The sequence below is a fragment of the Callithrix jacchus genome, chromosome 6 (assembly GCF_049354715.1).
Source record: "Callithrix jacchus isolate 240 chromosome 6, calJac240_pri, whole genome shotgun sequence".
NCBI lineage: Eukaryota > Metazoa > Chordata > Mammalia > Primates > Cebidae > Callithrix > Callithrix jacchus.
Genome location: NC_133507.1, coordinates 13759781 through 13777272, shown reverse-complemented (window position 1 = coordinate 13777272; position 17492 = coordinate 13759781). Strand labels below are relative to the sequence as shown.

The 17492-nt window shown below is 34.8% G+C and overlaps 1 protein-coding gene across 29 annotated transcripts in view; it reads left to right on the top strand.

The window, feature by feature from the left end:
• The window catches only part of LOC103793610 (uncharacterized), a 592261-nt gene that overhangs the window by 278282 nt on the left and 296487 nt on the right, over positions 1 to 17492 (top strand). For all 29 annotated transcript variants that reach the window (XR_013519261.1, XR_013519259.1, XR_013519258.1 and 26 more), the window contains one exon: positions 9330 to 9443. The gene's annotated coding sequence lies outside the window, so the exon portion shown is untranslated. The remainder of the gene's footprint in view (positions 1 to 9329; positions 9444 to 17492) is intronic.

The following is a 17492-nucleotide window of genomic DNA, read 5'->3' as shown; positions in this document are numbered from 1 at the left end:
ATTATTCTGGCTCATTATTATCTTGGGCTTATTTAAAATGAATAGAAATATGTATCCCCTTGCTTGAAATATATACATGTGTCTTCTCTTATATACATACACATAGTAAAGCCATTTCCATCACATTTAACTTGCTCTGTTGTCTTCATGCTGTTTAAGGCAAACAGCAGAAAAGAGGTATAGACCTCTGTTTGGCCAGTTCTCTTCCAGAGGCTCAAATATGTGGCCTTGGGGAGAAATCTGGTATTTTAATCTGTAATGTGTAATTTTTGAAGTAAGATCCTTCCTTTAACAAATGGAACCCTTTCCTTGGGTTATTCACTTGGTAAAAAGCAGGCAACATGTTTGTTTCCTTAACCAAAATGACAGAATAGGAGAGGAGGTGATTCCTTGGTGTGCAAGATGCAGTGCAAGGGCTATAGAGTGGCAATACAATTAGAATGTGAGATATGGCTGTTTAAAACAATCTGTGAGGTAATAATATATGTCCATCATCATTCAGTGAGATTCTCAAGACTCTGAACAGTATTAAAGCTGTACAAAATCATTGGTTCTCAATAAGAACCATGTAGTCTAGCATGAAAACCAGCTGTATCATGAGTGGAAGCGCCTGCATTCAAATCAGGCTAACACACAGTTGCTTTAAGATGAAGTGCGGATAAGGTAGAGCAAATTGATGCTGAGCATGTGCAAAAATAAAACACATCCCTCTGGGTAAAACTTGCTTTTGTGGAAATTTGAAACTTTTCACTAAATAATGCTGTAATTCATTGACTTCCCAACTTGAAAATATATAAGTCAGTCATAAATTCATTCTGTAACCCAAAGAGGTGAAAAAATATTTGTAGTTTCTAGAACAGACCATTATTTTCCTATGCTCTAAAACCAAATTTTGATTGCATTTTAAAAGTCTACTTTTTAACATGTGTAAAAATGAAGCATTTGGGAGTATAAGAAGACAAAACATGGGGATTTACATGCTGACCCCTAGTCAATTTCTGGCCAGTTATTACAGGTGGTTGATATTGAAATGTTCTGGACCAATGTATAATATCAGCTCTTAAATGTTTTGTTTAATTTCAAAGTTTGATAATGGCAAAAAGAAACAAATATTATGTGCTGCAATCTCATCTACTGTTCAGAACAACCACTGTACAACACACCAAAGCAAACACAAAACAAACACTGGTTTTGTCCATTCTGTTTATTCTGAGCTGGAAAGTTCCAGGAGGGCTGGCTAGGCCCCTGTCTGTCATATTCCTTCCTACCCTAATCTCATTCTCACATTCTGATTTTTCCTATCCTCAGAAGAAGGTGTTGGCATTCAGCAACCCCCATACATCAAAGCTTTACCTAATATATGACGTGTTTATTCTTCCCAGGCACGGGGCATATCACTCTCAAATGACTGACAACAACTCTAAAATGAGGTGGGCCCAAAGTGAGCTCTAATAGTTATGGGAAGCCTCTCTAGTCAAACATAAAAGCAAATTAATGTGAGCCCCCTCCTGCACCTTCAGTCTGGAAATGTCATAAAGTAATAAGCATGGATACCCTCATGATGTCAAGGAGTGGATTTCAATAGATTTACATATTAAAGGCACAGGACACATTTCATCTGCTCTATTATCAAACTTGTAAGTTTCTAAATTCTAAGTTCTTTATTTTAAAAATTAGTTCTCATAGTGGGCTGAATGCACAGAAGAATAATGACATAAATGCAATTATATATCTATTTCACCCATTATAGTTTAATTTTAAAGGGTGAATTAAACAAAGATTTAGAAAAAAATTATACTGCTATGAATTACCTGTATTTCTATGATGTCAGAATGTGTTTGTGTGTATGTATGCATCTCTCAAGAGTCGTGTAGAGAAACAAACAAATGAAGGAAATAGAAAAAGAAACAGTATGAATTGACAACAAATTTTTAGTTAATTCTGATTTACCTCCCTCTAGCAGTGCTGGAGAAAGTGCTCAAAAAAATGTTGATAGGCTCCATTATTGTTTGTCGTAGCAGACTTAACAAAAACAAACTCAACATTTTTTTTCAATCTTTGAGCCTCTAATATCCTAAAACATCAGGTCTAAAAATGTATCACAAAGCCATCTTCTCTGTGACTAAATGACTGGAAAAGAGATAAGCCTTTATGTCCCTGATGATCAGCTTGCTTGAGTAAATTCCTTTGTTATCTGGTTATGTTCGAGATGACTTTCCTACCATGTCGGTCATCAGACTAACCAAGTAAGTTGCTAGTATGCCAAGCGAACCCAAGGCATGCCTATGCACATTTATAGATATTTTCTGTTTCTCTCTCTCTTTCTCTCATGCGTGCACACACACACATACACGCACATGTGCACGCGCACACACACACACACACACAAGTTTTGCTTATTCCCTCTGGAAGCAATAAAAAACAACTGAGCACTGTGCATAAAATTGATAATATACATGAGCACACAGGAAGATTTTGTGTGGTTTTTAGTTGCTGCTAGGATGTCCTAGAAGAATTGTTTCTTTCACATTTCAAGTCAGTTTATGAATAAAGTGCAAGGTAAGCTTTCTTCTGAGTGAATATAAGAAAGTTTCTCCTATTAAAGAAAGATTATAAGTCTCTCCTATTAAAGAAACTGAATAAGGTTTTCAAACTGCTAATGTTCATGGTGGGCAAAGAGAAATTGAACATACATTGTTAAAAAAAATAATTTAACAGCTTACCCCCAGATGGTTTCATTAGTTGGATTTTCTTTTTTCTTTTTCTTTTTTCCTGTTTATTCAGAGTTATAGCCCTAGTATTAAGCAACTTTTTAAAAATGCAATTTCTAAGAAAACTTTTCAAAACCTAAAGCCAAACAATTGCTTCAAATTATGAAAGCAAAACAAAACTACACCTGGGATATAATATATTTTATTAGAGGATTACTCATATTTTCTAATATTTCTTCTTTAATATTGTGGACTTTACTAGTAAAATTAAAAGTTTATAATGTTATTGTTGTGAAATTCAAAGGAAATCTTTCTTCCTTTCTGATATTTTTAGAAACTAAAAATATGCTATTACTTGAGGGTATTCCTTGAGAGTGTGTGTGTGTATGTGTTAATGTGTGTGAGTGTGTGTGTGTGTGTGTGTCTGTGTGTGTGTGTGAGTGTGTGTGTGAGTGTGTGTGTGTGTGTGTGTCTGTGTGTGTGTGTGTGAGTGTGTGTGTGTGTGTGTGTGTGTGTCTTTGGTCAAGCAATCATTTGATACACTGAACCCAAATACATTTTTTCTTGTGTAGGATGATAATTCAACATCCTGCTAATTACAGGGCAGAGTATGACCAGAAAAGACACTCTTTAAATAGTATATTCTATAAAGTCAGTGTTAAACTTCTTTATCTAGTCCCCTTTCATGTGCTATAATAAGCAAACTTTGCTATTGTGACTTGAGTTACATTTTTCATGTTTTTATTAATTTTATTTTCATTTCAGAGAGCATTTCTGCTCTTAAATAGGAACTGTCCATATAAAAAGAGCTTTCATTTAAATTTTTGATAAAAACTTGGCCTCACAAAGGAAACATGTGTTAAAAATTTATGCCTTTCAAACAAAAATCATCTTGTCTTCTTTGCAAATAATCTTAAAAATTTAGAACACCGTGAAGACAAAAGAAACAAAATCTTTTTAATACGCCAATTTGTTTAATGCTGCACTACTGAAGTTGCACGACAGTGATATTGTATGATTTTTTAAAAATTTATTATTGCATTTTAGGTTTTGGGGTACATGTGCAGAACATGCAAGACAGTTGCATAGGTACACACATAGCAGTGTGTTTTGCTTCCCTTCTCCCCTTCATCCACATTTGGCATTTCTCCCCAGGCTATCCCTCCCCAGCTCCCCCTGCCACTGGCCCTCCCCTTTTCCCCCCAGTAGACCCCAGTGTTTAGTACTCCCCTCCCTGTGTCCATGTGTTCTCATTTTTCATCACCCGCCTATGAGTCAGAATATGCGGTATTTCATTTTCTGTTCTTGTGTCAGTTTGCTGAGAATGATGTTCTCCAGATTCATCCATGTCTCTACAAACGACACAAACTCATCATTTCTGATTGTTGCATAATATTCCATGGTGTATATGTGCCACATTTTCCCAATCCAGTCTATCATCAATGGGCATTTGGGTTGATTCCAGGTCTTTTCTATTGTAAACAGTGCTGCAATGATATTGTATGATTTTTATGGATAGTCTAAGGTGTTCAGGTAGATACATGTAGTTCCAAAGTGTTTTAATTAGGTGACATTCTAGAATCAATATTTAAAAAGAAGCCAGTAACATCTCACTTATTCATAGAAATAAAGGCCTGGAGCTAGATACTACAGAGCCTTACAAGTCAAAAGATTTTCCTTCCTTCAAGGCCCACAAGAGGAAAAACAATCAAAATCCAAAATAACCTATAAAGGAGAAAACACATGCATATATTATAAAACATCTTATTTTTAATATATTTTAAGCAGAAATATATACAAAATATGTAATCAGCAATTGTAGGCAAGTTTGTGTGGATTATATGGGGGCAGCCATATATATAGATATATATATATAAAATTATTTCTGTGACCGCACAAATAAAAGATTAGCTCTTAATAAAAAGATACAACATTTTAAGTGTATATTTCTTTTTAATCAATCACTCTTTGCAAGTAAGGCTTTATTACTTCTGAGTTCTTGACAGGCACTTGAAAAAAGGTCACATAATAAACTGTGCTTATTTCTCATTGCAGAAAAACAATAAGCCATCTCTGCATCCATTATTTACCAAATTGTCTTCATTTTTCTTCTCCTGCTGTGTTTTCAGCAATAAATATAAATAATATTATAAACCAGCCTAGATATTTTCAGAGTGATCCAAAATTTGACAATGAGCTAGTCTTCTGGAGTAAAGGAGAGTAAAAGAATTAGGAAGAATTTGCTATCCAAGTCGTTTTCCAAAATATATGAAAGGCTATTTTTCACAGAAAGATCCATCTGGAATAGCAAATACATGTATTGAAAAAAATGTATTAAATCTAAAGTGATGCAATAAAATTTTATTATACCATTTCCTTTCAAAGCAATTATATTTTCCTAGGTAAATAAACACAAAGTACATTCTTTTTCAACTCTTTGTTTTTCTCCCTTCACTGCTCTATCATTAATAATTTCTGGCCTGAGTAGAAGTCCTTGTTACATAGCAAGGAAATATTTTTAAATGTCTTTGCAAACAAAATAAAGTATCTAAATGTGTTTCCTTACAATTAGAATAACTTAGCAATGAAGATGAATCTTCACTGTGCTCAAGGCTCAGACTGCAAATCCATGCTCAGACTCATGTAGGCACTGAACTGGTTGATGAGTTTCCCTGTGCCTCGGTCATCTTACCCAAGCAAAATGGTGGTGATGTGGTTTATAATATCTGGTTAAGCAAATTGCCCAAAACCACTAATAAGTTGAAGCTGGGATTTGAACATAAGCAATTTAGATTCAACATCTGTGCTCTTAACTAACAGGATATAGAACATGCTGGACCCCTTAAGAACCCTTAAAGAGCTTCAGAAGACAACCTGGTACGATGTCCTGTCATGTGTCACTGTTTTATTTGACTGTTCCAGCCCAGTTCTGTCACATTGTCTCATCACAAAATTGGGTTGCATGGAACTCAAATTAAGAGGACATGCACACTCAGGAATGTGGAGCACTCATCATCTGCTGTGGTCAAGGGGACAATCTGTAAAGAAAGTGAACAAGGCAGATGGAGATAAATGCAAAAACAGAGATCCAAAATGCTCTTAAGAGAGAAAGAAACAGGAATCTCCCAGTTCCTGAGAGTCTCCCAGACTCTCTTCCTTGATGTATGTGAGTTTTTCCTGACAGCTTCATGCCCTTGGTCCACAGTAAAAACTTGTGACAAGGATATATGTGTGCATATGTGTGTTTAAGGAAAGGTCATAAGATTTATGTCAGTTTATTTTCTTTATACAAATTAAATGTCTTAAAACATTTTGGTAATACTTGGCTATTTTAATTTAACTTTGCTGCTTTTTCTTTTTTTGATAAGTTTCTAACACACATGGCAAAACCCCTAGTATTTTTCTAGGCTTTTCCTTCCATTATTGCCCAGCTCAAGAATACACCACCCCCAAGTCCTCTCTCACCCTCCTTTTTGAGCTCCAGCATCTCTGCCTTTGCCCAACTCTTTCAAACACCTACACTGCCTGCTCCCAGAGCCTCTAGTCCGTCTTGTGCTCAAGTTCAAACTCAATATTCCTTTCTCTTCAGTGTCTTCCTAAATCATTCAGGAAGAATTGATAATTTTCTTATTTGTACTCACACTGCATTTATATATTGCCTTATACTATATTATGTTTTCGTTAGTGGTTAAAGTATTTCCCTCCCAAGGTCACAGACTGGGCAGTCTGTGTACTGTTTGCCCTTTTAACCTGACTACTTAGGCTGGTGCCTGGGACGTAATAAGTGCTCAAAAACATCAAAATATGTTTCTGTGTGACTGAACTCAGCAATATCACTGGGAGTTCATTTATGTGTATGTGAGATTTTGTGAACTCTGTAGATAAACAAATTATGTTATTTTGAAGTAGCGTCTATCCGATAAGAACTATATATGGCATATGGTATTCAACATAATTAGAAAATATAGTGTTTCATAAAAATAGAGGGGTACATTTTGATAAAGTTTTCTGATAACAATAAAATACATTAGGGTTTTCTGTTATTTTTTTGATAAAACTAAAATATTAATTAAAAATAGTCTGAAAAATTAGCATTTTAAATTAGACCTATTTATTCAAATTGGAAGGTTGTTTCATTATTCATACTATTAAGAAACATATATATATATACATATTTGTGTGTGTGCATACATACAAAGATTTTAAAATGTGAAGTTTACATTATTTTCTTCAGTTCAGCTAAAAATGTTCTTACAAATTTACCTCTAATTCTCATTTTGTTATTATGAACCCTCTACATTTGGCAATGTATTATTGCTATTTTTTAACCATTGTATAAACATCCTAGCAAGAAAATTTTCCTTGTTAAAGAGATATTGGTCAAAAGATACCAATTTTTCTTTACACAACAGGAATAAGTTGAAGAGATCTATTGTGCAACATAGTGACTATGGCTAATAATTAATATTATTGTATTTTGGAAAAAAATTTAAAAAAGACTTGTAGGTGAATGGAACAATCATATATTTGGGGAAATTCAGACTTTGTAAACATGTAGATTCTGGCACAAATAAAAAACAAATTATCTGGGAAAAAGAAAAAGAAAGTCTTTCTTCACTAGCCCTTTCTCTGTCCACCTATTCCTGGTAAGCAAGAGCATCACTAAATATTCCTGAACTAGCAGCCAGGAGGCCTAGCACTGGCCTGTGAACTCACTTGTGAAGAGTAATTTTATGTCTTAGTTCTTCAGTTTGCAGCACAGGCCTTTTCTTATGTCTTCTCTACTTCAGTCTGGAGGTTGCTGTGGAGATAAAACAGGATAATGTGCATGCTAGTGCTTTGAAAAGTATAAAATACGATATAAATATAAGATGTTATTGTAAAAGGGGGTTTAAAACTATGGCATAAAAAGACTTGTTATAAAAATAAAATAAAAGTGACTCTAGTCACTTATTTTTATGAGGCACTTTTCTCTCTTTGGAAAAATATAATTTACTAATTCAAGAGAGAGCTATTAATTTCTAAGTCCTTCACAGCCATTAAAGCAGGCATGATGACTTCAATTCAGTTTACAAATGGAGTGGGCATACTGCAGGGGAATGCTACTCTCAGGTTACATATAAATGGAATTAAATTAAATTAATGAAAAGAGAAGAAAAGCATGTGTAGATAAATAACTAACTCATCTCCTAAGAGTCTCAATGTCTGAAATAAGACATGAGTTAAAATATATTAAATTTTTCACATCTCCTCCCTGGGCTCCATCAAATATCATTTGGAAATTATTTCTAAAATACTAAATATTAATAAAAATAATATCTGTATGACACCTCTCACACTATTATGTGTAAACTTGTCATTGGGTTTTAAATTCAATGGAGTGTGGGGTGCTTCTGATGCACCTACAATGATATATCAGTGAGGAAACCCAATAACTTTGAGGGTGTTTTCAAAATCCACTGTGAAAAACACACAATCTCAGAAAGTCATCTTGGTAAATGGTGAAAAACTGAACACATGGCAATAGGTACTTCTAATTAGATGAGGATATTATTTATACTTTGATTTTAGACTATTCTTTTAAACTGCTTTGAGTTTTTTATAATTTTCAAAATATGATGCCAAACTGAAAGTGTGGAAAGTAAGAAATACAAAGTGATCCTCTTAAGGGCAGCTCATGTGTTTGTTTTCTTTGTCATCTGACGCTTAGTTTTATTTTGGTCCTAGCAACAAATACCACTGGGTTAGAGAAGAGGAAGATATCTGAGTGACCATGGGAAAATTTGTGGCCCTCTCTGTGACTCAGTTTCCTTAGGAGACAAATAGGGATAATGACACTTAATTTTCAAGATCTTTGTAATGCTTGAAAGAGTTAATGTTTGTAAATTGAATTATACAAAGTGTCAAATGTAGTTTTTGTTGCCTTGTCATGATGTTGTTAAATCCACATCCTGTTAAATGACAGGTTCTGGGAGAGGGGAGTATTTTTGGCATGCCACAGGACTCGCTAGACAGAGTAATCTCTGATAATATTTTTCTCGATGATGTAGGAAGATAAAGAACACATTAATTGAGTTTTCTGATGGTGCAAAGTGAAATGGTATTAAAAATTCAACAGCTGAGTTGATAATCCAAAATGAATTAAGTCTAAGAAGAGGAAATTTCAAAGTGTAAGGCCTTGTACTTGGATTTTGAAATCTAAATTCTGAAAAATAGATTGGGGGAAATATGGTTTAGCAATAGTAACTTTATCTATACATCTATCTATCTTTCTTTCTGTAGGTAAAAGAGGAAAATGCCTTATGGCTTAAATTAAAAATAAAAATTTAAGTCTTCAGACAGATGAAATTAAACAAATGGTACAGTTTTTTCAGGACTCAACTAAGAATTTTATCTGAAACGCTCCCACTGGACTAAATAGTGATTAGGTAAAACTGGAAATATCTGTATAGCTCTGGGTACCAGTTGTTGTTGTTGTTGTTGTTTTGTAGGAAGAGAGATAAACTTGAACATTAGAAAATAGGAAGGAGAACATTAGTAACAATCACTATTTATTGTGTATTAGATCTGTGTTAAGCTTTTTTTAATATGGATTATTTTATTCTTCCTTCACATCAGCCCACCATGGAATATATCATATTTACCCTCAGTCTTGGAGAAGGCCCAAAGGAAAGCCAGATGAACACCATCCTAAATGTGAAGGCCTGCGAAGGCAATGGGATAAAATTGCAGGTGGGTTTCTGTTAAAATACAAACTAATCAGTCACAGGTCAGAGAGAGAGAAAGAAGAGAGAAATATTCCATGAGGAAGTGGAGAGAGATTGAGCATTGTATCTGCAGCATAATTTAACGACTGTCAGATTGGGCTATGGTACCAAACAGCTATCTGTCTGTTTCTTGTAGTGTATTTAGATGTATGAGTAAGTGTCTCTGGTTGCCATGACATGTTAATAATCAGCACGATTAGTGGATACTGATATTACCTCTACTTTCTGCTGTGATGTTAGCTGGCATTAAGTTCATCTTGTCTTTACTGAAGATACACCCAATTTCCTGAAATTAACAACTTTCAGCTATCTTTCATATAATCTGCCTCTAATATCTACTGAAAACAATCTCTAAGCAAAAGTAACTGTGTACAGTCATAGAAATCATTTTAAAAACTAAAAATGACTAAGCCTTTACCTTTCCATCAACTTCATGTACCATTAGTTGCCCATGTTGGTTTTTTTCTAATATCTTTAATTAAAGAAATATAAAAACTCCTTTTAATAAAAACGTGTAGGCACATTAACAGGAAAGACTGTCAGTCTCAAACTGCTTAGGTCGAGCCTGAGTAAAATCTATTGATTTTGTTTTCAAATCTGAACACCCTTTTAAACTATTATAACTTCTTTTTGGTTTTATTTGATTTAATGTTTTGTCTTTTCCACCAATTTTTCTAAGAGTTTCAGCAATTTGGCAATCTTGAAATGCATATAAAGAATAAAATGGGTCATGCGCGGTGGCTCATGTCTGTCATCCCAACATTTTGGGAGGCCGAGATGGGTGGATCATGAGGTCAGGAGATCAAGACCATCCTGGGCAACATTGTGAAACCCCATCTCTACTAAAAATACAAAAACTTAACTGGGTGTGGTGGCACGTGCCTGTAGTCCCAGCTACTGGGGAGGCTAAGACAGGAGAATTGCTTGAACCTGGGAGGCGGAGGTTGCAGTGAGTCAAGATCGCGCCACTGCACTCCAGCCTGGGGGACAGAATGAGACTCCATTTCAAAGAAAAAAAAAAAAAAAAAGAACAAAATGGTAGACTAAGACTAGCCAAGCTTTTATTCTTCAGAAATAATTATTTTTTAAGTGCAGAAACTAAACCAACGTTTCAGAGCTCTGGAAACCAGTAAAAGGTTTATAGCAAATAAGCTAATACCCAATAAAGAAAAAAAATCTTTAAAAGAATAGGGAAATTTTGTGGCACTTGAAATTAGCTTTCCTCCTGCCTCTCTTGGGCATGACAGTGGTCTTGAGTTTAAGATAGCAGTAGCCTGGTTTCCAGTTCCTTCCCTTCAACTAGAGGAAGCAGAGCAGAGCTTATTTGAAAATTACTGTGCACATCTGTTTTAACTTGCCTGGTGAATGCATGAAGGGTTGACACAAGGTTATCATCTCTGTTTTGTCTAATGCACAACTCAGGTGGAAAAGTGGCAGAGACTGCCTGTAAAATGTGCAAGGTGACTATAGCAACCTGGGCCAAGAGATTACAGGTAGAACATATAGTAGACCAACTAAACTCTGGAGAAGAAATCGGGCTGAGGCTCTTTGGAAAATTAGGACATTCAGAAGCAGCCATATTTACAGGGACATTTAGAAAACCAGGAACCTGTTCCGACAGATGCATGTGCAACCAAATCCTATGAAAACCTTACTCTTTCACCTCAGGCTGATCTCTAGTCTCAGAAAAGGCCTGTGTTGAAGTGTTTGCTCTTCTAGTACAGAACCAATTTGCAAAAGCTAGGAGAGCTTTTGGAATTCAAGAAAATTTTATTAAAATATAAGCAAAATGCAAGTGAAAAGAACAGAGAGACTTCCATCATCACATGCAACAAAGAATAGTCTTCAAAAAAGTAATTTGGAAAATTCTCAAAACACATAGACCATTATAGCCTTCAACCATTAAGAGCAAATAAACAAACAAACGAAACCAAGAAAATCCTGAGATAAAGGAGATTTTGGTTTCTAGAGTTACCACATTATGATAATCAAATTTCTAATTTGCAACAACAAAAAATCATAAGGTATACAAAGAAATACAAAAACTTGGCCCATTCCAAGGAGCAAAATTAATTGACAGAAGTCATCTCCCAGGAAGTCCAGACACTGAAATTACTAGACAAAGTATTTAAAACAATTATCTAAAATATGTTCAAAGAGTTAAAAGAAGGCATGGTCAAGAGTAATAGCATAAATGAAGAAAAGCATATATAAACAAAATGAGAATGTCAGCAAAAAGATAGAATTTTTTTTAATTAACAAAAACATCTAGAGCTAAAAAGTTCAATAGTTGAAATTTAAAAATTTACTACAGAAGTACAATAGCAGATGTGAACAGGAAGAGAAAGAACTTGTGAGTTTGAAAAGAGAAAAACTAAAATTATTATGTCTGCAGAATAGACCTCACAGAAAGACAAAGAAATAAAGAACAGTAAACAGAACTTAAGGTAATTGTAAGACACCAATGAGCTGATCAACATATGCATTTTGGGAGTCTGAGAAGGGGAGGAGAGAAATAAAAGGAAAATGAAGATTATTTGAAGAAATAATGGCTGAATATTTCTCAAACTTTATAAAATTGATGAATCTATAAATCTAAGAATTTTGATAAACTCCAAATAGGATAAACTTCATAAGTCCATATAGAGATACATTATAATCACACTTGTAAAAGACAAAGAATCTTGAACGCAGCAAGAGACATGTGACTCCTTTACATACCAGATCCAGAAAATCTGTCCTTCAAGATTTGAGAACTTAAGATATTCCATAATATGCTAAAGCTGAGAGAGTTTACGACTACTAGACCTGCCCTACAAGAGGTGCCAAAGGGAGTTTTAAGGTTGAAATTTAAAAAGGCTACAGAGTAACTCAATGCTTCATGAACATATAGTGAGCTCTAATAAATGTAAATATAATATGTGAAGAAACAGAGAAAAGAGCCACTATTACATTAATTTTGGTTTGGAACTCTACTTTGTATTTACTATAGGACTTAAAAGACAAATACATTAATTATTATAAATACATGTTATTGGTCACATAATTTATAAAGATATACTTTGTGACATCAGAAACATAAAAGAGAGCAAGGTGAGTAAGGTTGTAGAAAAGTAGAACTACTAATTGCAATAACAGTTCATTTGGCATCAATTGAAATAAGAGTATAATAATTTTAAGATTTATATAATCCCCAGGGTAACTGCAAAGAAAATATCTTTAGTCTATATACAAAAGAAAAGGAGAAGAGAAGCAAAACATGTCATTACACACTCAAAAATTCAAATGAACACAAAATAAGTCAGTAATGGAGGAATTGATGGCAAATAACAAAAAGGCAGAAATTAAGTCTTCCCTTATCAGGAATTACCTTAAATATAAATGGGTTAAACTACCCAATCAAAAGGCAGAGATAGGCAAAATGTATAAAAACGCAATGAAACAAATCATTATCCAGCTGTATACTACCTACAAAAGACTTACTTTAGACCTAAAGGAATAAATGGGATAAAATTAGAAGAACAAAAAAACACACTTCATATAAATAGTAACCGGCCGGGCGCGGTGGCTGATGCCTGTAATCCCAGCACTTTGGGAGGCCGGGGCGGGTGGATCATGAGGTCCAGAGATCGAGACCACCCTGGCCAACATGGTGAAACCCCATCTCTACTAAAAACACAAAAAATTAGCTGGGCACGGTGGCACGTGCCTGTAATCCCAGCTACTCAGGAGGCTGAGGCAGGAGAACTGCCTGAACCCAGGATGCGGAGGTTGTGGTGAGCCAAGATGGCGCCATTGCACTCCAGCCTGGGTAACAAGAGCGAAACTCCATCTCAAAAAAATAAAATAAAGTAACCAAAGGAGAGCCTAGGGTGCTATACTATCAGATAAAACAGATTTTAAGTCAAAAACTGTTCTAAGAGACAAAGAAGAAAAACATATATAGATAAAAGGATAAGGTAATGTGAAGACACCAATTGTAAATATATATGCACCAAATAGAAGAGCCCCAACAACTAACAAGGAAACATTGGTAGAACTGTAAGGAAAAATAGTTCTACAATAGTTGGAGACATCTATACTTCAATTTCAGTAACTGTCCTCTTCCCCACTGCCAATCATGTAAATCTACCTATATTTTCATTCTTGTCCATCCCTCCTTCTTTGTATTATCATGGAGAAGTGCTCTCTTATCACATTTACAAATTTTCCAGTTTTCCTTCTGTTATTTTTAGTTATATTTGATAGTAATTTTAAGAGGACATGTTGTGTAATTTCAGTCTTTTTAAATTGATTAAGACTTGTTTTGTAGCCTAAGATATGGTCTACACTGGAGACTGTTCCATGTGCACTTGAGAAAAATGTGTATTCTGCTCTTGTGGGGTAGAGTGTTCTATATTTGTCTGTTAAATCTAATTTGTTTAAAGTGTTGTTCAAGCTCTCTTTTCTGTTATGGGTGTTTAGTAGGACATATAATAAAATAAACATTCAATTTAATTTCACATCCCCTGTGAGATCCCCATTCTTTCAAACTCAGTTATTGAAACAATAGGGATGAAAGATGTATGTAGGTTTGTATGATTGGTAGCAGGGCAAAGATAACATTTCTTCATAAAGCTTACTGTTCTGAGAGGGAGGATATGATGTCATCTACTTTAGATGAGAAAGAAGTTAAAGTATTATGTGTTAGAGGAGAGAAGGAAAAGTCTTCAAGAGTTGTGAAGTATGAAAGTAAGATTTGACTAGTGTTGATGATAATTGAAGTTTAGAATCTGTTGCCTTGATTTTAGTAAACCAGAACTCAATCTAATGTGCTTTAGTTTTCCAACCATTACTTAGAGGCCATTCTCCTAGATGAACAGTGGGACCCTACTCAATTTATGTTTTATTATTTACTTATTACATAAACTTAGCTGTTTATAAAACCCTTTAGGCAGCTTAAAATGTCAAATTTATTTATTTTAATTGCCTATTTCTATAAAAGCCTAAGGTCAAATTTTAAAAATAAGACATTTAAAACATCATAAAGAACATACAAATGTATGTTTCACATATCTGGAATCATTTAGTTAATTAATATATTTAGCTAGGGGCTTCCTGGCAAACAAAGCAAAAGGGATACACATTGAAATATAGATTTTATGTCACCATATAAAGAAAATCTCCTGGGGAAAAATTATTTTTCTGTGCTAAATGTCTAGCACAAAAAATGTCATATAGATCTTCATCTATGGGACACTAGTTAATCTGGTGGGCAATGTCTTCAACTCTGATCTGAAAATACAGAACATTCTTCAAAAGGCCATTTCTAGTAATACCTTCCTGTGAAGGCTGAGAATATACTGTTAAATCTCAACTCAAAGAAGGCATTGCTTTGAAAATTAAGATTTTATTGCCCTGGTAGTTGTGGTTTGATGATTTAGTTTAACCTGAAGATAAAACGTTTGGTTCTTAGAGGAGAGGAGAGATGGTTAATTTGTGCCTTCATCCACTACGCAGAAATATCTCCTGTCTCAAGCCATTCTTTGGCAGGAGTTAATGTAAGATCAATTTCTTGTTGAAAATTTAGACAGGAGTCTATATAAATGTTAAATAGTCTTCCAGCTCACTAAATACATTTTTCAGTTTTGCTTACTGTGCTATTCATTCACTGGATTGAAATTTTATTACTATTTTTATCAGTATTATTGTTAATAATCATATTTTTATGATGATAATTTTATTTCTGAACTCTTTAATTGCCTTTGTAGTGGACTGCCTAGCTTCCTACATCTCTCTTAGGGTTTTAACTGTGGTATTATTTATTTATTTGTGAGACAGAGTTTCGTTCTGTTGCCCACGCTGGAGTGCAGTGGCATGATCTCGTCTTACTGCAACCACCCCTGGGATCAAGCGATTCTCCTGCCTCAGCCTCCTAAGTACCTGGGACTACAGGCACCTGCCACCATGCCCGGCTTATTTTTGCATTTGGAGTAGGGACAGGGTTTCACCATGCTGATCAGGCTGGTCTCAAATACCTGACCTCAGGTGATCAACAGGCTTCACCTTCCCAAAGTGCTGGGATTACAGGTGTGAGCCACTGCAGCCTGCCAGCTCTGCTTATTTTGATATATTGATCTGTTTTCTCTGTTCCCCAAAGTTGTAGAGATAGGTATCTTTCTTGTCTTTACCCAACTGTGTGTGTTTCTTGGTCAGGTACACCAGTTTATGCATTTAATTACACAGGCCTTCCTCAGTGATGAACAGAAAATACTAATATTTTGTCTTTAGAGTATGAAATCTTTCTTTCCAGCTTCGGTATCACCACACTCTGTTTCCTGATTCCTTCAGAAAGTATAGTTATAAAGGGTATGGATGCCTAAACCCTCCAGATATGGCATCCAAAGTGTCATCCCATGGGGTACCCTTTCTGTTACCTCTCTTTGGAGCATCCTAGGACATAATTCTACCATCCATAGAAGTTCTATCTTGATATATTTCTGGCTCTTGTCCCCTCCTTAAGTCCAATTTCACATGCCTTCCATCTTTAAGATTTTTTTTTAAATTTCTGATTCAATATGAATTTCTCTTTTTTTCAGGTAAAGTTAATTTAACAATAAGGAGGGTGTTGAACAATGAGAACATATGGATACAGAGAGGGGAGCATCACACACCCGGGTCCATTCAGGGGACTGGGGGAGGAATAGTGGGAGGGAGGGTGGGGAGAGATAACGTGGGGAGAAATGTCAGGTATGGGGGGTTGGAAGCAGCAAACCACCTTGCCATGAATGGACCTATGCAACAATCTTTCATGATCTGCACATGTACCCCAGAATCTAAAGTACAATAAAAATAAATAAATAAACAAATATATTTCTGTAATCACTAGGTATTTGAGACAGGGGAAAATGAGGACATTGCCAGATATGTTACATCTGTCACCTTGTTTAAATTCTTGATGGTTTCTGTGGGGTTGAGAATATTAAAGAAATAAACACTTAATGATGGCTCCATGAAAAGGTACTTCTGATGAGTAGAAGTCCCCAAATCTGATTTTAAACATGACCAGATTTTACTTACAGAGTAATATAAAGGATTTACTCTATTGATTCATGAAGCTGAAAATGAACAAACCTAACATTTAAATTATGATTTTCTGTAGCTGAGATGTCTTTTTCATAGCTCATTGAGTATTTTGTAGAGTATAACTGCCTGCACAGAAAATACTCATTCACTGATTTTTATATGGATCTTTTTATTTAGAAAAATAGTTGTCAACTGCTTTTACATTCGAACATTCTGACAATTAAGTTTTATTTTTCAGATAATCTAAATTCTTTTTCTCTTCTACAGTACTTCTCATAACAATAATGCTTACAGTAATTTAACAGAGATTTTACATTTGTAAACTGTAAAATGCTGTTAAGAGATGACACGCTATTTTAGTTTCACAGCCTGCAATCTTAAAATTTGATAAACTTGTTTGATCAATTTCTGAGCTTACAAAAAAAAGAGACAAATACTTCCCTTTCACAGATAATATGGAAATGCTTATTTAAGGCATCAGTAGTTTTCAAGCATTTCCAACAGCATCTGGGTCACCACCTCCACAGTATGAAGCAAGAGGCAACAGTGGTACTGTTTGTGTCCCCTATTCCAGGGGTAACTGACTTAGTTGCATTCTTTTTTTTTTTCTTGACTCTTTCTCTACTAAGTCCATTTTAAACACCCAAACGTTCACATGCACATTAAGAAAAATGATGCCGATCACTCTGATGCTTTTCCATTTCTTTTATTTCTTGGTACAAAGGATCACAACCTAAATGTGGATTATTCATAAGACAGATGTCATGTTAAACAGGAATGTACACTTTCAATATGAATAATGGTCTCTAAAGAAGAAAAAAAGTGCCTACTTTCAAACACAGGTGACCTAGTCAGCACTTTCTAAATGACTAGGGGAACTCAGTTTTTTCTTCTGGAAAATGGAATTGATAATATTAAATATTTGGTGAAGGGCTATTTGGATGTGGAA